General features: G+C 44.0%; 1 long non-coding RNA gene across 1 annotated transcript; it reads left to right on the top strand.

Annotated features, from left to right (window-relative positions):
* Positions 1-18,739: 18,739 nt before the first annotated feature.
* On the top strand, positions 18,740-20,577 carry LOC110592371. Its single transcript, XR_002481100.1, has 3 exons — positions 18,740-18,909; positions 20,006-20,064; positions 20,552-20,577. It is a non-coding gene; the product is annotated as an uncharacterized LOC110592371 (long non-coding RNA).
* Positions 20,578-27,013: the final 6,436 nt, after the last annotated feature.

The raw sequence follows: 27,013 nt of genomic DNA, 5'->3' as shown, positions 1-27,013 counted from the left end.
AAGAAGAAGAAGAAGAAGAAGAAGAAGAAGAAGAAGAAGAAGAGGTGTGGGCAGAGAGAGAGCCTTGGGGGGAACCCCACCCCTGTGGGCCTGGCAGAAGAGATAAAGACAGCCGGGGGCTGTGAAGTTCTCGAGGTTCCAGCAGAAAGAGGAAGAAAGCTCTACCAGGAGGCATGGGACTCCCCTGAGGCCAGCCGTGCAACAGTGAGCACTCACTGCCCTGGACTATGGACCAGGCCAAGAATTATCCCGAAATGAGCGGCGGGACGATGTTAAGACAAGCCCCATTTTACAGGGGCGCCTGGGTGGCTCCGTCGTTAAGCGTCGGCCTTCGGCTCAGGTCATGGTCCCGGGGTCCTGGGATCGAGCCCCGCATCGGGCTCCCTGCTCCGCGGGAGGCCTGCTTCTCCCTCTCCCACTCCCCCTGCTTGTGTTCCCTCTCTCGCTGTGTCTCTCTCTTCAAATAAATAAATAAATAAAATCTTAAAAAAAAAAAAAAAAAGACAAGCCCCATTTTACAGATGAGCACAGGCTGGCGGAGGAACCACCCAAGGACCCCCGCCCCGGAAGGCAGTGCAGGCGCGGGGACGCGGCTCCAGATTCCATCCCAGCGCGGGGTTGCCCCCGAGCATGACGGAGGCCAGGAGAGCGGCCCTAGGAGCGGGTTACTAGAAAGCCTCGGGGCTGTGTGGGTCTGGAGGGCCGCAGAGTCATGGAAAGAAAGCAGACAGGGAGGGACTATTTCATGACGCAAAGGGGTGTTGGCCATTTCACAAGCGTATTTGTTATTTTTCTCACGTCAAGAAGCAATCGCCAGTTAACACTTTTATCATTTTAATGTCTAAAAAGCTACCCTAGCTGCTTGCAGGGGGCACGTGGGCCTTGAGGCTGAGCGCTGCCCCTACCACCACCACCATGGACAGTTTGTACCAAGTCTTGGCCTTGGCCTCGATTGTCCCAACCTGAAGCTGAGAAGTAGCCCTGGGTGCAGGACGATGATGGCCTAGGCGCTGGGGGTGGGGTCTGATTTCTTCATCACAGGAGGAACACTGATGATGTGGTTGCCCAACTTGCAAGTGTTGGCTCTGTGCCTGATGAACGTGGGCGTCAGAGGCCAGCCGCTTTCTTGGCCTACAGAGTAAATGGACCGTATACTCCGGGAGGACTTGTATCCAGCTTCCTGTTTACAGTGGGAAGTTGGAAAGCTTCTGTTTCATAATCCTGGACCAACACCATGCGCCCAACATTGCAAAACTCAGTAGATTTCTTCTGTTCATTGGACTCATCTGTGTCCTGTTGGTTTTTCTCATGGCCACACTGGTCGTGAGTATGGACCTGCCACACTGTCTATCTGAGGGGTTTGCGTGCCTTTTGGGAAGAAATCAGCGGCTGTGGATTTGCTCCTGATCATGAAGTTTTAAAGGTTGTACCAACCCTCTCATATGAAATGTGGACAAGGATGGAAAGCCGCAGAAAAAGAAGCATCTCTGAAAAGAAAGAAAGCCTCTCATAGCTTGGCCTGGATCTCTTGGGAAGGAAGAGACAAGCTTGTCACTGTTTTTTCCTGCTGCCCCGTACTGACAAACCAACAACATAAAGTGGCATTTACTTCACAATTTCTCGTTTCTTAAAGAAAATAGATTCCACTTCTACAACTGTAATACCGAAAAAAAGTGAAAAAAAAATTTTTTTTTTACAATGTCCTCTTTTCTCCTTCTTGGAGAACACATTTCTGATTTTCAGGAATTACTGTAAAATCAGGAAGCAAGATCCCGTAAGCTGAGATGGTGTTTTGCCTTTAAAGAGTGGGGACAGTACATTATTGCAGATATGTATGTAAATTGGTTTCCTGAACAGTAAGACGTAGAAAAGGAGTAGAAGTAAATAATTTTTCTAATTAAAAAATATTACCAATGAACATAGTAATAAAAACCTAAGCACTTCTCCATTACTCGCTTAACTTCTTCCTTAATGCAGACCGCCAGTACCAAACATTGGAGGCCTTTCTGTTCATCATTCAACATTATGGATGTTCTTCTATGTTCTTCGTTCACAGATCCTCTTCCAATGCTATTCTGCGTGTAGAGCCCTCTGGAAAAGTGAGGAGGAGGGAGACTAGGACAGTTCTGCCTGGAGGCCTTAGCTCTAGATATTCCCTTTGTTTAGAACCCTCTAGGGAAGTCTGGGGCCTCAGTCAGTTCAGTGTCTGACTCATGATTTCAGCCCAGGTCATGATCTCGGGGTCATGGGATGGAGTCCCTCATCGGACTCTGTGTTCCGTGTGGAGTCGGCTCTCCCTCTGCCCCTTCCCCCGCTCTCTCTCTCTCTCTCTCTCTCAAATAAATAAAATAAAATAAAAATAAAATAAAACTTAAAAAAAAAAAAGAACTCTCTTCCCTCCAGTATTTTGACTGACTTCCTTGCTTCCCTCAAGTCTCTCACCATCTCAATGGGACGCACCCTGACCATCCTGTAATACTGCAGCCAGCCCCCTACCCCCCAAACTGCAGGAGCTCCTCGTCTTCCCTACCCTGCTCTATTTTGTTCTTTTCTTTTACCATAGTAATTGTCACCACTAAGTAATACTTTGATGCGTTGTCTTTTAAGTTTCCTGCACATCCCCCTGACTACTGCAGTGCAAGCTCCTTGAAGGCAGGCGCCTTTACGTCTGGTTCTCTGACCTAATCCAGGTGTTGGGAGCAGTTCTGGAAGAGAGAGCAGTAGAAGCTCCATTAATATTTTTGGAATAAAGAAAAGGCATTAACTCAGCGGGCTGTGCCTCCTTCATAAAACAGGAAGGGCTGTAGCCAATGTTTGGAAGATGGGCAGCCTTTCCATGGGAGAGAGAAACAGGAAAGGCATCCCACATAGGGGAGTGACAAGCAAATGCTAGAAGGTAGGAGGAAGTTAAATCATTTGGGAGGCAATGAGTAGACAATATGGTGGTGCCAGGATGTATGGCATTGAATGCTAGAATAATGGGTGTGGATTTTCTTTCATAGACAATGGGAGGGAAGGGTAGGGGCAGTTATGGAAGGGTTTTGAGCAGGGAAAGGACTTGATGCAAGTGAATTTCTTCTGAGTTTATTTATTTTTAGTAATCTCTACACCCAAAGTGTGGCTTGAACTCATGGCTTCGAAATCAGGAGTCATAGGCTCCCCCGACTGAGCCAGCCTGGTGCCCCAAAAGTGATATTTTAGAAAGATTAATCTGGAGGTGGGTTGCCTTTTGGGTGGGAGTGGTCCCCTCTGGGATGTTTTCCTCAATCTCCTCCGCCTGCCTTTCCCTCCTCATGAACACTCTGGGGATTTACTGTACCCCCATTTTCACTGTGCTCTCACTACTCCAATTTAAGCCAGAATCTGAGTCTGAAGGTGTGTAGCACTTCTTAGATTTGGAGGAGGCTTTGGCTCTGCCCGCTCTCCTTTCTCTAGGTAAAGTCAGGGGAGGCAATATCCGTGGCCTCTGGTTAGAAATGGCATGTGGCACTTAGAATGCTTCCTCTTGCTTCTCCATTTTCGAATTTGTGTCATGGTCCCCAAAAGGGATGAATGAATGATTGAGATTTCCTGACGCAACACTGAAATTCCAAAGGAGTGAAAGGTGGGGAGACCTTTACCCAGTACATCAAGAACATGGACACATTTAGAACTGGAGCCTTATGTTACAATTGCAAGTCAAACTCCAAGTGGGGTAACCAGCCCATTAGCGCAGACCCCGTGAAAACTGGCTTTTCTGCCATCTCTACACACACACACACACACACACACACACACACACACGTGCACACTCTCACATACACACGTTCATTGGGCCCTGGAAAGATCAAGGCCAACTGCAAAGTACCCATTCCCCAAGACTCCTAATTTATATTGGGAACTAGCTATAAAGCTCCCCCTGGTCCCCAATCTTCCCTTGCAATGATAAAGAGCATGTCACATCACACTAAATGTGACACTTAATCAAAACCCGTCTTCTCTAACAAACCCTTAACCTCCAGCACATGAGAGTCACCAAGGCCAAGGGACGAGACAGGGAGCCGACCCAGGTGGCACAAGCTTTGATTAAGATGATACAGATTTCCTTTTATTTCACTTTCATCAGAGTTGCAAAATTCGAATCTATCCCCCTTTTGATTTGACAACAGCACATTTCAGTAGAGGTTGACACCAAAAAAAGAGCAGGACTTGTTCTCTCTTCAACCGGGAGTAGACGATAATTTCTCTGAATCCCCTTCAGTAATGATCGTCAGAGCTTCTGATCTTCCCATAAGCAAGTTTTGCAGAGGACACGGTTAAACTGAAGCACAAACCTGCCTGGCATCTGGTCCCTTTCTTAAGTGATATCTAAATAGCCTTAATCTATAGGCCCTGCAAAAGACCTCCCCTTCTCTGCCTCCTTTCTTGGGTCTTTTTTTCTCAGACTTAAACCCTCCAGTGAATTCTTTCGCCAGATTTCTGGGGCAGGAAATCAACTTCGCTGCCACACAGTACTTGAAAAACTTCTGGGGGCTCCAGCAATTGTCCCTTTCTATAGCATGAGCCATGGCTTTTTCTCATGACTTGTGAGGGATTTTGTTTTAAAATTATGTAATCACTAGCTAGATCCCAAAAGAACAAACCTATTTCTACCTGTTCAATACGCATTTATTGAATCTCAGTTATGGATGATGGAAGCGTGATAAGAGAAAGAGATTTACTTCTGCTTTCAGGAAACTTGAAGTAAGATATGACAATGGCATACACAGCAGGATGGGACAAGTGGCTACAAGGCTTCCAGAGCACAGACAGTGCATGAATGCAGAAAGCATTCGGCATCTATTGTGCGCTGGACCCTGTTCTGGGCACTGGGATACAGCTTTGTACATGATGGACAACGTTCCTGCCCGCAAGGCACTTACATTCTGGTTGGGGCTGGGCAACATTTGCAACTTTTGTATATTCTGCTTTCAAACAGCCCGCACTTCGCACTTTATATGTTGACCTTCTCTATTACCTTTTGTAGGCTGAGTCTGGACTTGGACGTGCCCGCTGACAAGTGAAATGTCCCAGCTGTTGCATGCCATCACAACCAGCGGGGGCAGGATCCAGCTCGGTTTGTGCGGTGGTAGTGCCCTTATTACTTACCAAAAAGGAGCAGAAATTTAGACAAATGGAAGTGTGTGCTATTGGTAAGACCTGTAGTTCTCATTGAATTATAACTGAGACAAAAATGGAATTCATTAGGAAAGGAAAAAGGAAAATTAGAGAACCTATTTAAATGTTGTAGAAATACCAAATATTGAGTCTAACAAAGTGTAAATAGGAACTTTAAGATTTATTTTTGGTTTCCGTGAGAGCTGTCTTACTTACAAAATATGTTGGCGATACAGCTTGGGCAGGCCTTCAGCAATAGCACCACCTCTACACATGAGGCTTTCCTTTCCACCCCAAAGGACTGGGTACTGTGGTCAGTACTGAGAAAGCTCAGGCATGACCGCCAATAAGACTAAAAGACAACGTACAGAATGGGAGAAGATATTTGCAAATGTTATATGCAATACAGGGTTAATATCCAAAGTATATAAAGAACTTACACAATTCAACACCGAAAAAACAAATAATCCAATTTAAAAATGGGCAGAAGATGTGAACAAACATTTCTCCAATGAAGACATCCAGATGGCCAAGACACATGAAAAGATGCTCAACATCACCCATCATCAGGGAAATGCAAATCAAAACCACAATGGGATATCACCTGACACTTATCAGAATGGCTAACATCAAAAACACAAGAAACAAGGTATGTTGGTGAGGATGTGGAGGAAAAAGGAACCCTCTTACACTGTTGGTGGGAATGCAAAGTGGGGCAGCCACTGTGGAAAACCGTACGGAGGTCCCTCAACAAATTAAAAATAGAACTGCCCTATGATCCAGTAATCACACTCCTGGGTATTTACCCAAAGAATACAAAAACACTAATTTGAAGGGATGCATGCACCTGGATGTTCATAGCAGTATTGTTTGCAATAGCCAAATTATGGAAGCAGCCCAAGTGTCCATTGATAGATGAATGGATAAAGAAGATATGGTGTATATGCACAATGGAATATTACTCAGCCATAAAAAAGAATGAAATCTGCCATTTGCAACAACATGGATGGATTTAGAGAGTAAAATGCTAAGCAAAATAAGCCAGTTAGAGAAAGACAAATACCATATGATTTTACTCATATGTGGAATTAAAGAAACAAAACAAATGAACAAAGGGGAAAAAAGAGACAAACCAAAAAACAGATTCTTAACTATAGAGAACAGATGGCTATGACGGGGGTGAGGGGGGCGCGAATGGGTGAAATAGGTGAAGGGGATTAAGAGTACACTTATTGTGATGAGCACTGAGTAACATATGGAATTGCTGAATCACTATATTGTATACCTGAAAGGAATATAACTGTATATTAACTACACAGGAATTAAAAGGAAAAGAAAAGAAAAGAAAAGAAAAAATAGAAAAAAAAAAAAAACAAAAGAAGAAAAGAAAGGACAGGCATGGCCTGGCACCAGGAATGGGCACTTGCCTTTTATGCAAAGACAGAAAAGTAGAATACCCAGAATGTTTCAAAACAGAAGGGAAAGAACAATTTTCTAGAAAAAGCTTATGTTTCAGCCAGAAAGATGAGGTGAGTAAAACAGCGAAGAATCTTCTCCTTCCCAAAACCAGGTTAAGGCTAAAGATTATGGGCGAACCTAGGCTGAGAACATAGAAGTTGGTGCCAAGGGCCAGAGCAGGAAAAGAATAAGTGTCGGACCTGCTTTGACTTTTCTAACTAGAGGCCTTTTCCAGTGCCCCTAAAAGGCAGTCATCATCTTTGCAAAGGACCTGGCAAAGCATCACCCGGATCCGTGTCTGTGCATGAGTGGGTGCAGGATGTGGCCAGCACACAGATTGGACGGGGTAGAATGCTGGGGGGCGAGGGCAGCGAGAGCAATCGGGGCTGTAGCAGCAAGAACTTTACTTGGTAGTTACTTAGCCCCCTGTGGCCCCCTGTTGTACTTTCCCCCGACCATCAGGAGGATTACGAACCTCATTACAGAATTCAGTCACCACTGAGGTGAGTCAACAGGTGTGTTAGGTTCTCCTCTGAGCTTTTGTGAATAAAATTGCCTGTACTTTAAGCTTTTCATTATAAATTTCTTTCAACATACATAAAAGTAGAGGGAATAGTATAAAGAGTCCCATATACCCATCATTTAGATTCAACCATTAACATCTTACCATATGCTATAGTCTGAATGATTATGCCCCCCCTCCCCCAATTCATAGGTTGAAACCTAACCCTGAATGTGATACTAGGAGGTGGGACCTTTGGGAGGTGATTAAGTCATGAGGGCAGGGCCCTCGTAAATGGATTAGTGCCCTTATAAAAGAGCTCTGAGAGAGCTCTCTCGTGCCTTCCGCCACGGGAGGTCGTGGTGAGAAAACACCATCTGTGAACCGGGAGGCAGGCTCCCATTAGACACTGGATCTGCCCGCACTTTTGTCTTGTACTTCCAGCCACCAGAACTGCAAGAAATAAATTTTGTTCTTTACACCCAGACTACAGTATTCTGTTGTAGGAGCCCAAGTGGACTAAGACACCATATTTGCTTCATCAGACTTTTATTCTTTAGTATTTTAAAATAAATTGCAGACATCGTATTTCACCCCCAAATATTTCAGTATATACTTTTTGAAAGATGAGGGCATTGTCTTATATAACCACACCACCATTATCACAATATCAAAATTGACAATAAATTCCTAAATATTTTCTGATACCCGGTCCAAATTCAAATTTCCTTGATCTATCCCAAGATGTCTTCTTACAGTGGTACGTTTGAATCAGGATCCAAACGAGGTCCACACATTGCATATGGCTGTTATGTCTCTAGTTGCTTTAATCTCGAGGATCACCTTGAAGTATTCACCAATGGGTTGTTCTCACCCACCCACCCCTCTGTCCTGGGCTTCAGCAAATCTCTCCAAGTGTACCCCAAGGGCCCTCCCTAGCAGCCCAGGCTACCAGACCAGAGTGACCAGGGTCTGGAGGTAGCAGCCTTGGCATGCAATCAGAAACATGGAGTTTCAAAATTTCAGCTATGAGGCATGACATTTGGAAAATGTATAATGAAATTTCTGTCCCCTGGCTCCAGACAAGATACAGCTTCTTCCTGGAGGAGGGAGAGGGAAGAGGGACTCCAGGATAGAAGCAGAACCGAGAGGGAGAGCACTCCATGCATCATGGGCCCAGGCAAAGGGGTTCTATTTGCAGCTTGTGCCAAGGAGCTGGGCAGCCAGCCTCCTCAGGGTCCTCTGCTGAGCACTGCCCTTGAGAGTCTTCTTTTGTTTGTTCAGTGGGAGGGATGCCCATCTCTTCCAGCAGAACTTTGCAGCCAAAGGGCCACAGCACAAGGATGCTCCCTGCATGGGAAGTGGAGCCCTGGCTACCTGGAGCATTGGTGGTGTTGGGAAGGGAGCCCCTCCCACCCCCACGCTCACCCTCACCCCAGCAGGCCAGCACCGTGTTGCGGTCATCCAATGGGCGGGGCCGGGTGACACGCACCCTCTCCTGCGACTCTGTAGGGCTGCCTGGTCAATGGCATACTCGCATGCTCCCTCTGAGAGTTCAGCCATATGCTAGGTTGATTTCTTCGAAATCTGAGACTTTGATCAAAGAATAACATTTCTGATGTGGGAGGACAATGCCTGAAGCCTGAGCTTTGTCCCCCAGCACTTTATTCCAGCTTCAACTGTGCCCTAGACCCCCTGGACCAGAACTAACCGTGTTGGTGAACCCCTAGAGAAGCTGCCCCCCAGGCCCTGGAGCCAGAGTGGGGGAGGGTGTGAGCCAACACCCACAGGACAGCCGTGCTCTTGGCCTTCCGGAGAACTGGCTGCCTCTGTGTGTGCCTGGTGAAAGCTTGCTCCTGAGGGAATAGTCATCTTCTCTGATGACCTAGTCAGTGCTCGTTGGGCTCTGGTCCTGTATGGGCTCCGGTGGCAGGGGTGCTGGGAAGGCCGTGCCCTCCGAGAGACTTCCGGTGGGACCCCAGAAGTGCTGACGGTGCCAGGATGGTGGGAACCTGGGGAGGACGCTGCTCTGCTGGCCTCCACGTGGAGCTCCGGGATCTGGGCGACTAGCAATCTGGTCTGCATCTGATCAATTTTATCGGCAAAGTATTCAGAAAATTTCTCCCCCAAAGAACATGCTGACCCCCTGAAGGAGGGAATGCAGTGGGGGTTGCTTGTTTGAAGACAGTCTCAGTTTTGATGAGGCTTGTGCAGAGATCCATGATAAGCCTCAGAACATGAGCCAAGCGGGTAGGGGAAAGACTCCTCTGGTGACACTCCGCATCTTCCCCTGCCTTCCATTTTACGTGTTTACCAATTGTGAAAGCAAATCCAGCTGTTGGGGGAATTGCTTCCAGATGACATTATGGGAAAGGAAAACACACTCTATAAAAAAGCTGCGGAATAAAAAGCAGAACATGTACGCTCTGTGGGCCAGGCTTCCATATGGACTATTTCCTGATATTGTGCAATAAGCCAGCTCCTGGGGTAATAATAAGAACAGTGCAAATGTTCCCCACACTGGAGTCAGGAGACCGGAGCTGGGACTGGACTTGGCAGAACATGGGGAAAATCACTTGACCTCCCTAGGCCACCATATTTTTCTCCCTCTCAGGAACCGCTCCCACCTTCACTGGGGATCCCTGTGAAAGCCTCCGAAATATCTTCTGCGTATTGAATGATTTGCAAGAACCCTAAGAAAGCAAGGACATTTTGCTTTTGAAAATGGGATGTGTTTCTCAGCCCCCCAGCACAGAAATTTGCTGTGTTGGCTTTCTCAAAGATTTTAGAAGCTCTCTAATGAGCTGGAATTAAAGTGTCCCTTTACTAATTTGGTTTTACAGGTCACTGGATAAAACCTACTTAGAGTGGTTTGGAAGAGGATTAGGACATTTGCGTCTCTTCCAAGTTGACTTTCCAGGCAGGGTCAGTCAGCAGCTGGAGATTCCCTTGGCTAGGGGCCAGAGCCCTTTTGTAAGCTGCAAGTTTGTAAGGGCCTGGTGAGCACACTGTAACTCTATTATCCAAGAAACAGAAAGTTTGCAGGGAAATGAAAATGTAAATGTATAAAAGCAAGGCACACGATCCCGAGCTTGCCGGCCTAGAAGCATGCCAGAAAGGCCAGCACTGCAGCTCCCCAGGGCCAAGCAAACAGCAGAGGCCGCCGAGCCACTCTCCAAACTCCTCTTGGGGCGCCGTGGATGTCGGAGCTCCACAACTGCCTTATGCTCAGGAAATTCCCAAAGACTGATACTGTGGCTATTATGATCAATATTAAATAAAATTTAAAATGGTTTTTCAGTCCTACCAGCCACATTGCGAGAGCTCAATAGCCACCGGTGGCTAGCGGCTACCGAATGAGACATTACAGATGAAACGAACCCTCCCTCATTCATTCACGGAGTGCGGCGGCCATGAAGGAAGCCCCTAACATCTCTGCCCTCATGGAGTTTATGTTCTAAAGGGGAAGATAAACAACAGACAGTAAATAGAATAAGTTTTTCCATCAGTTGTGGTCCCGGCAGGAAACAGATGGCATATTCAATTGAGTAATCGAGACGAGTTTAATGAGAGGATTTACCAAGATGTGGGCAGACTTCAGGGAAACCAACAAGAAATGGTGTCGTACAGAGAGCCACTCACTGTGGGGAACCACCGCCTATGCGTGGGCCTAATGGGGCAAGACAAGGGGCAGTCACCAGAACCCAGTGAGAGAGCTCTGTGAGAGGGACCTGGCCAGGTGAGGTGCCCCACATGGGGCGGGAGCTTCGGGACTGGACCCTGTTCCTCTCTGTGCTCAGAACTCCTGCCTGTGCCCCCCCACCCCCCCACCCCCCCACCCCCTCCCACCCGGCAGGCCCCAGGGAAGCCGCAGGCAGGGAGTCCCCTGGGGCACAGAGCCACGTGGAAAAGAGTGCAGAGGGAATCTGGAGGGACAAACAGTATTAGCGTAACCATGCAGGACATTAGAAGGCAATGGGCACACGAGGCAGAGGAGCAGAGGAGCGGGTCAGAGGGACAAAGACTGAGGGGTCAGGGTAGCCAAGTAAAACAAACCGCCTGAAGCGCATGCTCTCCTTCCTTCGCTCTCCCGCCACCCCTCTCTTTCCTGTTATGACTAATTGTGTCCCCTCTGAGTCCTGCTATCATCTCTGTGCTGCTTCTGCTACTTGTCACATCCTTTCTCTCTGGGCACCTTCACGAGGGCCCTGGAGCCAAAGCAGGGCAGCTCTGGTGAACTTTCAATGAGTCTCAATGCTTTGTTTACCTCCAGAACGCAGGTGGAGCGATTTTTTAATTTTAATTTTAATTTTATTTTTAAAAAAGATTTTATTTATTTATTTGAGAGAGAGAGCAGAAGCAGGGGCAGAGGGAGAGGGAGAAGCCGTCTCCCCACCCAGCAGGGAGCCCGATGTGGGGCTGGATCCCAGGACAAGCCGAAGGCAGACGCTTAAGCAACTGAGCCACCCAGGTGCCCCTTTATTTTTATTTTTAAATAGAGCTTATTTTTCAGAATAGTTGGAATTTTACAAAACAATTGAGAAAATAGCACAGAGAATTCCCAAATAATCCCACACCCAGCTTCCCTATTATGAACATCTTACCCTAGCATGGTATGTTTGTTACAATTAACGAACCAATAATGATAACGCTATTAACTGAAGTCCATATTGTTTTCTGATTTTCTTAGTTTTTCCATCAACTGGAGATGTCTCTAAGCCTACTGTGCCACTCCCTAATCCAGGGCTACCTGTTTTCTTGAATTCTCTTCCAGGCTTTTGAAAGCTAGCAGAGAAAATCATAAAACTCAGGGGAGCGGGTCCAGTCTGACGAGAGAAGACATGGAAGCTCTAAACAGTTACAAAACAATCTCCAGACACAAGGTATTATCTGTAGCCTCCTACCCAGTCCTGTGCTTCCTGGGCGCCGCCCTCCCCACAGCTATCACCGAGTGCCCTAACACTAACACCTCACGTACCATGGCTCAGTTACCCAAACTGAGAAATTCACGTTGATAGGAGTCTATTAACTAAACTACAGACCACAACTGAGATGTCACCAGTTTTCTCACTAATATCCTTTTTCTGTTCTGGAATTCAATCCAGGATATCACATCATAGTTACTTGTCCTGTCTCCTTAGCCTTCTCCAATCTGTGACTTTTCCTCAGGCTTCCCTGGTCTTTCATGACCTTGACACTTTTGAAGAGTATTGGTCAGGAGTATCAAAGCATTTGTGGACGTATGTGCAAACCACCACAGTATTAATTAATACTTTGGGGTAGCTGATCTGAGGCTATACAAAGATCCTGTTTCTCCTTAAAGCCTCACCCACTAACGTTCACATTCCTCAGGGGATCCCGCCTGCCACCATTATTGCTCGGGCCTTCAGGCAATTTTTTTCCTTTCCTTATTCCTTCCTCATTTATCATGGAATCCTTCCTTCAGGACGGTTTTTGTCTTCTACTCATTTATTTATTTATTCAATCATTTATTTTTATCAGTATGGACTCATGGGTATTTATTTTCTTTGAGTTATAATCTGATACTATTGTTATTCATTTGGTGCTCAAAATTGTTCCAGTGTTGGACATTGGGAACAACTTCAGTTTTGTTCCTGTGTCCTTCTGACACGCCTTCATCCTTTCTGTGTTTTGCTTTGTTCTGAGCATGACTTTACTTTCTGTCAGTGTGAAATGCCCCAAGCCCGCCGTGTGTTTTCAGCCCCAGCTGCCCCAGCCCTAGAATCAGCCATTTCTCCAGAGAGCCTCCCAGGGCATTTTTTATTTCCTTGCTGATACGCTGGTGACTTTATTTAGGACCTGCTGCTCTGCCAGGATCAGAATCCTATCCTTTCAGGCAACTCTCACAGTGGTAAAGAGTCTGACAGATCTACTGTCCCTGACCTGGCACTCAGCTGTTATGTGACTTTGGGCACATAACTCTGTAAGCCTCGGTGTTCTCTTCTGTCAAATGGGGAGTAACGACCATACTTCCTTACAGGGTGTGAGAATTAAATGAGAGAACACAGGTAAAACGGTTCATATGCCTGTCCTAAGTATCCAATAAATGTTTCTGATGATAATGAAGAATCATCAATCGCCTGCTGCTTCTGGTGTGGGCGATTGGTTTTGAGGGCAGACTGCCTGGCTTTGAAACCACAAGAAAACTCTCTGTGCCTCAGTTCCTCATCAGTAAAATGGGGATAATAACAAAAACCAGCTCATAGAGTTTTTGTTGGATTAAGTGAGTCCCTACAGAGGAAGCACTCGGAACAGGGCGTAGCCCTTGTCACCTGTTAGCTGTTACTGTTTTTGTAATTTTTGCTATCGTAGACTAAATCCCTAGTTCCTTTGGTGTTATTCTCCCGATGGTTGGTAGGCCAAGAATTATGGCATAAAAATTAAACTGTCTAATTAAAAAAAGAGAGAGAGACTATAAAATTGAAAGGTAATAGATGGTTAACATCACGCGGTTATCATCCTTAAAAGAAAAGCCAAATTCAAATTCATAACCAGTTTGATCACCGTCATGTGCCGCTGACATTTCCTGCTCTGAGGTGTTGACAAATGGCCGAGACAGAATTACTCGATTCACATTTGCCTCGCACTGATGCACGAGGCCCAAATGGCCTGCGGCTTTGGGGAAACTCTTTGTAAATCCATCAAATTTGCCCATTAAAAAATGATAACTATGATCAGCCAATGCTGAGGGACCCATTTTGTGGAAAAAAGAAATGAAACCAATACAGTTAGTGACACAGTAATTAGGACGCAGGGGAGGCTGCTGACAATTTGGAGATGTTTTCTTGGAGAAAATATCAAAAGACTTTCAGTTTGCAGGACATTAATAGATAATTAAATTGACAGTTTATTGCCACAGAGTGACATTTGTTCCTTTCTCCTCTGTGCACACGAGCCAAGTATCTAAAGGCAATTCCTGTCCCACCTTAATTGCAGGATAGAGTGCCATGAAAAGTCCTTCCCACCCGCTGAAAACCCCAATAAATTTTGTTGTTAAGAACGTTAGGATTTTCTTACTTCTAGCCTTAGATTGCAGCTGAAGCTATATGAGGACGGGTTGTTATTAATTTATTTTTTGTTGTTGTTTTAATAAACTTAGTTTTGAAAACCACGAATGCCCAAGTTAGCCTCATCCTAACCAACACTATCCATGGAGCCATGGACTCTGATGAAGATGAGAAATGTCCATTGACCTGGGCCAATGGCTCGGTGGGGTCCCTCCTCCCTGCGAAGAAAAGTCCACCTGTGATCGGCTGGGAGCAGAAGCAGAACGGACAAGGGCCTGTAGGAGAAAACCGGGCCCTCTCAGTTGGGGCAATTTTTTCCAAGATAAGACAATGACCCTGGCAGCAACATTTGGGGATACATGTGTGTTCATTATTAGCAAACATTAGCATTCCTAAGGTCCAAGAGGACGACAGGCAAGGTGGCTGAGGAAAGTGAGGGTGAAGTTGTTCAGTGAGTCAAGGATCTACTAGGCAGAGGCGGGCAAGGGGACCTGTAAAGGCATCCCAAGGACACTGTGGTGGGGGCTCACTATTTTAGGAGGGGTCCCCTAGAGCCTGTTCTGGTGATTTGGCATTCTGCACTTCTCTCTGGTTTGCTTACTGCCCACTGTAAGGAAACTGGGGTCTGAGTCAAGGCTTGAGGCTGACAAAGATGCCGAGCTGCAAACATTTGGATCCCATCAACATTAGCCCAACACTGTTTTTAGTGGAGCATAACATGCAAGGGGTGAAGCAGTGACAAGTGAGGCTAAAGAGCCTCAGTTGTAGAAGGTCCTGTTGGCAGGGCATGGTATTTTCAACCTTATCCTAATAAAGTCCAGATAAGAGGTGAACTAAACCAAGTAGATTGTGAAGGTGATGAGGAGATAACAAACTGCTAAGATCCAACTTGATGGCAGGCTTGATTTGGGGGGTGGGGTGTAGGAACAAGAGGAGCTTATGGCAAGCCCTGAGTTTTTAGCATAGGTAACTGGTATCATAATCAAGGATAGGAATAGAGGAAGAAGAGTGGGCTTTAGGGTAAAGGTGATGTATTGTTATTTATTTTTTTAAAGATTTTATTTTTAAGTAATCCCTATACCCAACGTGGGGCTTGAACTCACAACCCCAAGATTGAGAGTCGCATGCTCTACTGACTGAGCCAGCCAGCTGCCCCGTCTTCTGTTATTCACATGATGAGTTTGAGGGATCTGTGGGATCCTTTCAGAGATGCTGGTCTTTGGACACATTGACCTAGATTCAGGACAGAGGGCTAGGCCTGAGCGACAGACTTGGGAGTCCCAGTGTCCATATGATAATCGAAGCTGTGGGCATGAATAACCTCTCCAGGAAGAAGAGAAGGAAGGGGAGGGTTAACTTTTAATAACCCAAGGAGGGAGAGAGGGGATTCTATGAAGAGTGAGAAATAGCAGTCAGAGAAATAGGGGAGATCAAATTAATCAACTATTTGTTTCTTCTTGAGGTAATCTTAGCCAAACTAGGAAACCCTTCAGCACCTTTGTTGTCAACTCCAGCCCTCAAAAAACAAACAAAAAAACTGTAGTTGGGTGACACGTTTGGCAAAACAAATGCAAAGTGTACTGGGTAGCTGTTTTGAAACAATTGGTAATTATATAAATATAGTATGTGTATACCACAATTCCTCCCCAAACTTGAGGATTTTGAGAATCTAGAGGAACGGGATTAGAAAACAAAATTTTGGATTCAGCAAACCTGCAGTTTCCCCTCACTATTTCTATTCTATTTGCTTTGTTTTGGAAACTTTAGGTTTTTGCTACCAAGGTAAAGCCAAGTTTTTGTTGTTGTTTTTTGATGGATAAACTGAGGTACAGTATCCTCATGACTTATTCACTTAGGTTATTACAATCAAAACAGTAATAAGACCATCACCTATTATGCACATTATAAATATTTCTCCATGTCATGAAGACTGAATATGACCTGGCACTTATACTTCCTTTATTGATAGTAGCTACAAAGCAGTGTTTCTCAAACTTCTTGTGTTCTTGTCACACTTTTGAATAGTTTTTGGTGACATGGGTCACTGCAGGCTGGAAGTTACAAACCGGCAGTACATGAAATGAGTTTTGATGGTCCTGCAAGTGTTTTAAAAAGTCTTAACTAGCTGACATCATTTAGAAATGAGGTGATTTCCCAGAATCCAGATTTCCAGCTTCTCTTGGAAGATTGGGAGATGTAGTAACATGGTCCTCCCTATCAACAATCAGTGCACGCTTCATGGTGGTTCTGCCTACAGAGCAGGCCAATCTTCTCCCGTTCTGCAGTCCCAGCCCCTCGCCTTTATATTCCCTGGCTCTTCTCGGTAGGCTTTGGAGTTTGAGACCAGACCTCTGCTCAACTGACAGCTGTTCAAAGTGAATGGCCAAGTGCATTGTCACTTCATTATTTGTGTTTGTCTCCTTCTGTGATTGGAACTCAAGGGCTGAAGTTTTTACTTGCTTGAAGCGCTTGTGTACCAAGAGCCCTGTGCTAGGCGTGGCACCCAGGCGCTCAGTAAAAGCTTAGTTAATGAATCTATGAGGTTTAATTCTTTGCAAGCATTTGGCTACAGATGAAGAAGGGGGAAATTGCAATGATTTGCCTCAGGTTCTAAAGCTTAGAAATCCCAAGCATGGATTAGTTCAGTCTGTCTGTGATAAAGATGTGAATAAAGGACAGGCGGGGTGTTCAAGTGCATTTCTTTACAGATCCATCAGCCTGATGTGCTGATTCTGGGGAATCTCTTTGGAGTCACAGTATGCATACCCAAGGCTCTGAGGAATTCTGTAGTAAAACAACACACGACCTGTTTTATTTGGTTTAACTGAATATTTCCTAGTCTTTATCTACTTTTTCACTATTTTGACACTCCGTCTTTGATTCATAATGTTCCCTCTTCTCAGATGTATTAAATGACAAGCTGTTTTTTTTTTTTTTTTTAATGATGGTAAAATACAAGTATCCTGGTTAAGACAATTTTGCAAAAATTTTGTGACAGTCTCACAGGTTCCTGGGGTCTCCTTCAAAGCATGGCTAAAACAGTGTTGGGAAATGTGGCTTTCATTGTGGTGTTGTTGGAAGTCAAGTTTAAGCTATCTTGTTTCTTTTTCTCCTTGGGTTAGGCCAAAAATCTCTGAAGACATAATAGCTTACATTTGTATATCATTTTATAGTTTACACTGTCATGCATTATCTGTTTTTCCTTACAACACTGAGGGTAGGGATTATTATTCCATTTTATAGAAGAAGAAATGGTCTCAAAGAGCTTCACTGGCTTATTCAAGACCTAAAACTAGCTAGAGGTAATGCCAAGATTTAAGCCTATCTTTTTACTCTAGATCCGACCATCTTTCTGTACTTCCATCTGACTTTTATTCTATTTTTTGAGCACATCGTTTTGCTTGTTGGGTCAAATCAGAACGTTGACTCTAAATTTCTAAGATTTGGTGGTGTAATCCCCTTCCCTCAACCTGAAATACTGGCTCTAATGTTCTCCAGTGAAGCCTTGAGGACCACCGAGGAAAGGCGTTGAAGATGGTTTTGGCAAGCCAAGGGCCTGGAAGGCACAGGAAGGAAAGTCAAGGGGGCTTAGATCCCCTTGTAGAGGGCCGGACACGGGCGAGCTGGGTCTGACTTTTGCTCTTTTACCTAAAATCTTGCCCACTCTCCATCGCGCCTCAGGGCCACTAAGCCCCTTCCGCGTCCAAACACTTCTTCTAAGGAGCTGCACGCAATCTTGCCTTACCTCCCCAGGTTCTAAGGAAGGAGCCACCCGTGTGAAAAGCTTAATTTGCCAAAAGAGCCTCCTGGAAACCCAACTCCGCGCCTTTAACCTGCTGGGCGAGTGTCACTGGCTGTGTTTACGGATTCTGGGTCCAGAAGCTCCGGGACGCAGCCGGCTGCGCGGCCGGGGCCCCAAGTTCCATAGCTTCCAGCAACCTGGGGAGGTAGGGGTCCGCTCCTCCGCCTGGGGCCCCTTCCCTGCCCAGCGCTGGGGGAGGAGGAGGGGACAGGGTTCGGGGGAGAGGGGAAGAGAACCGAGCGGGAGGAGGGTGGAAGGGGACCGGGAGGGGGCTCGAGGAGGGGCCGCAGGAGGCGAGGCCAGGGCGCTCGGAGCGGTGCGCCCGCGGCCGGGGCGGGGCAGAGGGTGGCCGCGACCCGCCCGCGCCCGCCGCGCGTCCCTGCCCTGCCGGGGGCACGCCGCCCAAAGCCGGGCCCTGGGAAGGCGTCCGACGGGGCCGACGAGCGGTTCCTGACGTCGGAAGGGGCGTCGAGCTCCGTTTCCCGCGCTGCCCGCGGGACTCGGGCTCGGCTCCCGCCGCCAGGCCGCCGCCCCGCTGGGCCCGCGCGTCCGGGGAGGCTGGGGGCACAGCCGGGGGCCGGGGGCGGCCCGGGGATCGGCGGAAGTCCGCGCGGAAACCCGGAAGGAGGGGCGGCTGGCGGAGGGCGCCGCGGCCCGCGGGGGCAGCTTCGCTTGTGCTTCGGCCCCTTAATTAAGCGTGGGCTTACGAGTGGAGCGCGGCCACGCTGTGCTTTGGGTAGAAGGCGGGGGCCGAGAGCGCCTCGCACTGCTGGTGCTCGGATCTGAGGGGAGGGAGCCTGATGGTCGGGGTTCCTGTGCGACTCCTGCCCGATTCCCCCACCCATCCGGCCCAGGCGCTCCTGGTTCTGAACGTGAGCTCTTCGCTTCTGTGGGCCCCATGTTGGAAACTTGCAGAGGAAGTCGTGGGGCGGGGGCTCTCTCTTCCAGGCAGAAGGTGTGTGTGAGTGCGAGCATGTACCGAGGTATGTGAGCGGGAGTGAGCGTCCGTGAAGGATGAGGGTCTTTGTTGCAGGAACCCCATCTCCCCAAACCTCTAGGCATTAGTGGGGTGAAGGGTCAGGGCTACCTGAAGGTGAGGCAGGAAGTCCCCAGGGAAACCCCGTCTTCCAAAATGACCCGAGTGCTGAGCATCTTTTTTTTTTTTTTTTAAATATTTATTTATTTGAGAGAGAGAGGGAGAGAGAGCACACGAGCAGAGGGAGAAGCAGGCTCCCCGCTGAGCAGGGAGCCCGATGCGGGACTCTGTCCCAGGACCCCGAGATCACAACCAGAGCCAAAGGCAGAGGTCCCACCGACTGAGCCACCCAGGCGCCCCGAGTACTGAGCATCTTAAAGAATGGTAGAAACAAACAAGACTGGTAGAGACACAACTTGCCTTCATTCCTGTCCTGCCCATGGTGATCTCCTGGGAAGCTTATCATTACATAGTGATGTATATTGCATCAGTTTACCCCTTCTTGCCTATTCTCTACTCTCAACCATAGGTTGCAAGTTCCTCCTTTCCTTTCCGCTACCACTTGATTGGACATTTCCCCCTCTTTGACTCTTCAGTCTCTTTTAAGCCTTGGACATCTCCTAGAAGGCAGTGTTAAGAGCCCAACTTTGGAGACAGACTGGCTGAATCTCAGCTCCACCGCTAATTAGCTTTATGATTTGAGTCAAATTATGTATTTCCCTGCAGTGCAGTTCCCATTGCTGTAAAATGGAGAAATAGTAGTATCCACCTCACAAGGTTCACTGGGGGATTAAGTGAAAGGATTCATGTAGAGTTTATCTAGTCTTATCTGTCAGAGCCCAGAGTGCCCACTTACTCCTAAGCTACCTTTGGCATTCCCCCGTTCCGTACCCCTTTATCACCTAATTAAACAGGGGTTACCTGACAAGTTTTCTTTGTGTACAGATGGTTTGTTTTCTCAGCCTGCTTTTTAATTTCTTTAAACATAGTCACTTTTTTATTTCTGCGTGTTTATTTCAATATCAGCTTGATACATTGTACATGGCTTTATTCAATAAACATTTTTGATTGATTAATAAAATCTCGCTAATTTTATTATCTAGAGAGAGATTTTTCTAGAAAATTTGGAGTTATGGAAAAGGAAAACTCTTCACGGGGCAGGGTAAGTAGAAGAAAACTTAATATGAGAATTTATCTTGTTAGTTTAAGACCATAAAAAGGTATCATGTATAGTAATCTCAACTATATAAAGAAAACTGCAAAAAAGACAATTGAAAGTGTATGTGCCAAATGAGTAGATGCCCTGGTGTAGTAGGATTATGAGTATGTTTGTTTTTTTTTTCTCTTGCTTTATACTTTTTAGTCCTTTGCAGCTTTTCTACAGTCAGTATGTATTACACTGTTATTCAGGAAAAGTACTTTAATTGTTTATGTAATTTAGCTAATAAAAATGACCATATTTTGGGTATTTAGAGATGGAGGGACAAACCTAAGAATAAAGCAATAGTTTCCCTCCATTGTTTTCCCAGGCCAGCCAGTCTTTTCTGATTTGTGCTAGAATATCAACTTATCAGTTGTCTCTACTCTAGAGACATAAAATGTTTCTACATTTCCTTTTCAGTGACCAGAATCTTGTCTTGACTATTTAGGGGGACTTCCTTTGAAGTGTCAAGATCTCAAACAGGGAACCAAAATCAAAGAAGGGTTCATATTAAATCCAGAGTCAAGGCAACGTGAGTAGAATGGTTTTAATGGTTATTTCAACCAAGCTGTAAAAGTCTAGTGAACTTTGACCTTTCCAGTGATTCTCTTTTTGAGCTTAAAAATGCACCAGTGCCCTCCTGCTTATATTACTGTAACCCCCTTTTTTTTAATTGCCAAATTTACAATTTACTTCAAACTGAGTTACCTTCCATTTTTATTGAAAATTAGGACAGCACCTTGACTTATATGTGCATAGTCACTCATTCAACAAAAATTTACTAAATACTGGGGCGCCTGGGTGGCTCAGTCAGTTAAGTGTCTGCCTTCGGCTCAGGTCACGGTCTCAGGGTCCTGGGATCGAGCCCCACATTGGGCTCCCTGCTCAGTGGGTAGTCTGCTTCTCCCTCTCACTCTCCCTCTGTGCTCTCCCCCTCCCCCCCAATAAATAAATAAAATCTTTAAAAAAAATTTTACTGAATACCTACCAAGTGCCAAGCCTCAGGCTGATGCTGGGAATACAAGACAAGACCTGGTCCTTTATCTTCCAGGAGCTTGGTGTCTTGATGATGGACATGCATATATAAACAATGATGTATAGGGAATTATCTTAGAGGCTTTGGTAGGTCCCTGAGTAGACAAACAGCAGCCAATGGGATATGAAGGTGTAACCAGTTCTAGTGGGGCAAGAGGACAGTAAGAATGAGGAGGCAGGAAAGCATTATAGAAAACTAGTTATCTGGGCTGATTTCAAATCTTTAGCTCATAAATGGTTAGTCCTTCCTGATGTGAGACTATTATTTTTTTCTGTACTTTGCTCTGATCATATTGTCTTATACTCTAGTCATCTGACCACATTCTTTGATACATTAAAGGTGTGCCTTGTGATTCCTTCCTTTGTTGATAGGTGAGGTGAGTTTATAACATTCAAATTCTATTTCATCATATTCTAAGGACTAGCCAAAATTTAAAAATATATGAGTCCTTTTAACATGTATGGTGTAGACTTACAAGACAATTTAAGCCTTAAACTTTTTATTTTTACTTAGAACGTGTAATTTTATGTTCATTCCCCAATTTTTGGTGTTGGACTCACTGTGTGGGTCTGCTGATTGGAAATACTCTTTGTTTTTCTTATATAAGCCCCACTCTTGATATTTTGGGTTTAAGATTTCCAACCTTTGCTTTTCTATAGTGGTAGAGAGAGCTTAAGGCACTTGTAAAACAATATTACTGCGGAGTTTTTTTAGCCTTTATAATTTCTTTCCTCATCTTTTACAGTTTTCTAGCTTGTAACTAATTTGCATCAGTTTTTAGGACTTACTTATTTTGTTATTTATTTTTTAGCGATCTTTTTTCAAAGCATTCAACTTCATTTTTATGTCATTTTTCATGTCTGGTTTTAAAATTTCTTTGTTTTGAGTTTTCTTTTTTTGCACTCATTTCATTTTTATGTAATTGATATAAACACATTTTAGAATAAATAACTGATTTTAAGCATACAGCATAACTGTCCTATACTGTTACATTTAAAAAATGCCAGTCATGACCTAGTGAATTTCTGTCAACCCAGTAAATTGATATGAAATTAGTGTGTCAACCCAGTAAATTGATATTTGAAAAATACTGTGTTAAAGAGTAGCCTCCTAGTATTCAGTGCACCTGGCATCAATGGGGCTTGGAAATCTTATTGCACTCAAGTTTTGGCTGCTCTGTTTTGAGTTTTAAAGAAAGCTGGAGTGGATCTAAAACTCTCAAACTTAGAGTTAGTGCTAATGGTTCACAGAGTTCATGTAATATATTTAACCAACCATAACTGAGCCATTTTAAGGCCATTTGATATCCTTTTCCATGGATAGAACAAGGAGATTGATTGATAAAATGTCTAAGCTAATATAAGAAAACAGTTTTCTTAGTTTATGATAATGTCTGGGGCCCCTAAGAACCTCCACTTAAGTCTTAGCCTTGGGTTCTCTCCATGGACATAGGACTTGCAAGATATATTTGATGGAACCAGAAAAGGATATGGAAACAAGAGTATTTGTTGAAGTTGAAATCAAGACCTTCCTTCTCCTCAGTGGAGGTTCCAAGTTACAAAAGATATTGGGGGCTATCCTGCCAGAGAGTGTAGTAAAGGCAGGTGGGTATTTTCCTGGGTTGATAGCTCTATCTGCCTTGGTCTGCAGTACTAACTTTCAGAAGTTTACTCCTTTTCAAAATACCTGTTGTTCAGGAAAGATGGGGCTGGTGAAAGAATGGATTATCTGTGGCAAAATATCTGGGATTCTCCACCTATGAAGCAGGTACCTCTATTCCCTTTTTAATGAGGGCACACAGTATGACAGCCTTCATTTCTGAGGATGTCAGGCCTAGAGCCTTAGAAATAGGTTGGATGTGGAGATTGCTGAGAAACAAGACTGGTAAAGGATGTGCACTAGGCACATCTTCTAGCATTGCTAGCTGTTTTTGTTGTTGTTGTTGTTGTTGTTTTTAATCTTCTAAGATGGATAGAGTTATAGAGAGATTGCAGTTATAGAGAGGATACATTAATGTCAGAGAGAGAAGTCAACCAATTCTGCAAAAAGGGCCTAATGAGAGGTCATCACTATTGTGTAGTCCCCAAAAGTCACATTGTCAGTACAACCAGAGTGACCAGGCTCCATGGGACTGATTCATGCTCATTGAAGACTCTTGAAAGAACGGAATGCCAGTTCACAATGGAAACATTCATCTCTAGTGACCAAAAGACTCATATATGTTCTCCTGGACTCTCACTGCTAAATCCTGGGTACCTTGGGGAACCATCCTAGTAATCAGAAGGTTGTTTAGTGATCTGAAAATCACAAGAGAGAAATGGATGTGTTATGGGTTGAATTGTGTCCCCAACAAATTCATATGTTGAAGTCCTAACCCCAGTACCTTGGAATGTGACTTTATTGGGAAATAGAGTCATTGTAGATGAAATTAGTTAAGATTAAGAGTAGAGTGACATCTAATCCAATATGACTGGGATTATATAAAAGGCTGCCTTATAAAAAGGGATGGGATCAAATTAAATTGTTACCAACTTAAACTGTTATATATGTAAGTTGTCACAGATAAGCCTAGTGTAATCACAAAGCAAAAACTATAGTAAATACACAAAAGTTAAGCAGAAAGGAGTGTAAGCATACCACTAAAGAAAGTCATCTCACCACCAAGGAAGAGGGCAACAGAAGAAAGAAACAGAGAGGAACTGTAAAAACAGCCAGTAAACAATGAACAAAATGGCAATAAACACATACCTATCAATAATCACTTTAAATATAAATGGACTAAATTCTCCAATCAAAAGACAGAGTGGCTGAATGGATAAAAAAACATGCTATCTGCAAAAGACTCACTTTAGATGTAAGGACACACACAGACTGAATGTGAAGGGATGGAAGAAGATATTCCATGAAAATGGAAACCAAAAGAAAGCTGGAATAGCTATAGTTCTATCAGACAAAATAGACTTTAAAATAAAAGACTGTAAGAGACAAGGAAGGGTGTTACATAATGATAAAGGGGTCAATCCAATAAGAAGATACAGCATTTATAAATATGTACCCAATATAGAAGCACCTAAATGTATAAAGCAAATATTAACAGACCTAAAGGAAAAATAGCAATACAATACTAGTAGAGGACATTAATACCCAACTTACAATAATGGGTAGATCATCCAGATGGAAAATCAATAAGGAAACATTGGCCTTAAGTGATGCATTAAACCAGATGGACTTAATAGATATAATATATGCAGAGTATTCCATCCAAAAGCAACAGAATATACATTCTTCTTAAGTATACATGGAACATTTTCCAAGATAGATCATATGCCACAAAACAAGTGTTAATACATTTAAGAGGAATGAATCATATCAAGCAACTTTTCTGACTACAGTGGTATGAAACTAGAAATTAATTACATGAAGAAAACTGGAAAATTCACAAACATGTGGAGAGTAAACAACATGCTATTGTATAACCAGTGGTTTAACAAACAAAAGAGAAATAAAAAAATGCTTTGAAACAAATGAAAATGGAAATGTAACATACTGAAATTTATGGGATGCAGCAAAAGCAGTTATTTTTTCCTTTCTTTCCTTTTTTTTTTGAGAGAGAGAGTGCAAGCAGATGCAGGGAGAGGGGCAAAGGGAGAGAGAGAATCTTAAGCAGGCTCCATGCTCAGCACAGAGCCCAACATGGGGCTTGATCCCACGACTCCGGGATCATGACCCGAGCCAAAATCAAGAGTTGGCTACTTAAAAAAAAAAAAAAAAAAAGAGTTGGCTACTTAAACTACTGAGTCACCCAGGCACCCCATTTTCCAAGTTTTTATATAAATTTCAATTAGCATACAGTGTAATATTAGTTTCAGATGTAGAATTTAGTGATTGATCACTAACATACAACACCCGATGCTCATCACACAAGTGTCCTCCTTAACCATCACCCATTTAGCCCATCCCCCCCGCCTACCTCCCCTTCAGTAACCATCAGTTTGTTCTCTATAGTTAAGAGTAAAAGCAGTTCTAAGAGGGAAGTTTATAGTGATAAATTCCTACCTCAAGAAACAAGAGGGGCATCTGGGTGGCTCAGTCTAGCATCTGACTTTGGCTCAGGTCATGATGTTGGGGTCTGGGGATCAAGCCCCATGTTGGGCTCCCAGCTCAGTGGGGAGTCTGCTTCTCCTCTCTCTCTCCCTCTACCCTCCCTGTCCCTGTCCCTCTGCCCCTCCCCCTGCTCATCCTCCCTGTCTGTCTCTCTCAAATGAATAAATAAAATCTTAAAAAAAAAAAACAAGAAAAATCTCAAGTAAAAACCTAACTTTACACCTCAAGAAACTAGATGAAGAATAAGTGAAACCCAGAGGTAGTAGAAGGGAGTAAAAACAAAGATTAGAGCAGAAATAAATGAAATAGAGACTAAAAAGCTAATAGAAAAGATGAATGAAACTAAGAGCTGGTTCTTTGAAAAAATAAACAAAATTGAAAGCATTTAGCTAGATTCACCAAGAAAAAAAGAGGACCCAAATCAAATCAGAAATGAAAGAGGAGATGTTACAGCTGAACTATGAACAATTTACACTAACAAATTGGACAAGCTAGAAGAAATTCCTAGAAACATACAACCTACCAAGACTGAATCATGATGAAATACAAAATCTGAATAGACTGATTACTAGTAAGGAGATTGAATCAATAATCAAAACCCCCCCCAACAAACAAAGTCTGGGACCAGATGACTTCACTGGTGAATTCTACCAAACATTCAAAGAAGAATTAATACAAATCCTTCTCAAACTCTTCCAAAAAAATAGAAGAGCAGGGAACTCATAAACAAATTTTACAAGGTCAGCATTACCCTGATACCAAAACCAGGCAAAGGTGCCACAAGAGAATTACTGGCCATTATCCCTGCTGAGCATAGATGCAAAAATCCTCAATAAAATGCTAACAAACCAAATTCAACAATACATTAAAAGGATCATATACCATGGATTAAGTGGGCTTTTTCCAGGAATGCAAGGATGGTTCAAAGTCAGCAAATCAGTCAGTGTGATACACCAAATTAACAAAATGAAGGATAAAAATCATATGATTATTTCAATAGATACAGAAAAAGCATTTGACAAAATTCAGCATCCATTTATGATAAAAACTCTCAACAAAGTGGGTATAGAAGGAACACACCTCCACATAATAAAGGCCATATGTGACAAGTCCACAGCTAACATCATACTCAATGGTGAAAAGTTGAAAGCTTTTCCTCTAAAATCAGGAATAAGATATGAATGCCCACTCTTGCACTTTTATTCAACATAGTATTGAAAGTCGTAGAAAAAGAAGTAAAAGTCATCCAAACTGTAAAGAAAGAAGTAACATTCACTATTTGCAGATGACATAATAATATATACAGGAAAACCCTAAAGAATACATCAAAAAGTTGTTAGAATAAGCAAATTCAATAAAACTGTAGGATACAAAATTTATACTCAAAAACATGTTGCATTTTTATATACTAATGATGAGCTATCAGAAAGAGAATTAAAACAATCTCATTTACAATTACATAAAAAAGAATAAAATAGCCAGGAAAGAATTTAACCAAGGAGGTGAAAAACTTGTATATTAAAAATTACAAGGGGTGCCTAGGTGGCTCAGTTGTTAAGCGTCTGCCTTTGGCTCAGGTCATGATCCCAGGGTCCTGGGATTGAGCCCTGCATCAGGCTCCCTGCCCAGCGGGAAGCCTGCTTCTCTCTCTCCCACTGCTTCTGTTCCCTCTCTCACTGTCTCTCTCTCTCTGTCAAATAAATAAAATCTTAAAAAAAAAAAAAAACCCAAAAAACAAAAACAAAAAAACTACAAGACATTAATGCAAAA

This window comes from Neomonachus schauinslandi, chromosome 3, assembly GCF_002201575.2.
Source record: "Neomonachus schauinslandi chromosome 3, ASM220157v2, whole genome shotgun sequence".
Lineage (NCBI taxonomy): Eukaryota > Metazoa > Chordata > Mammalia > Carnivora > Phocidae > Neomonachus > Neomonachus schauinslandi.
The sequence above is the reverse complement of the archived record's forward strand: the minus strand, read 5'-3'. Positions and strand labels throughout refer to the sequence as shown.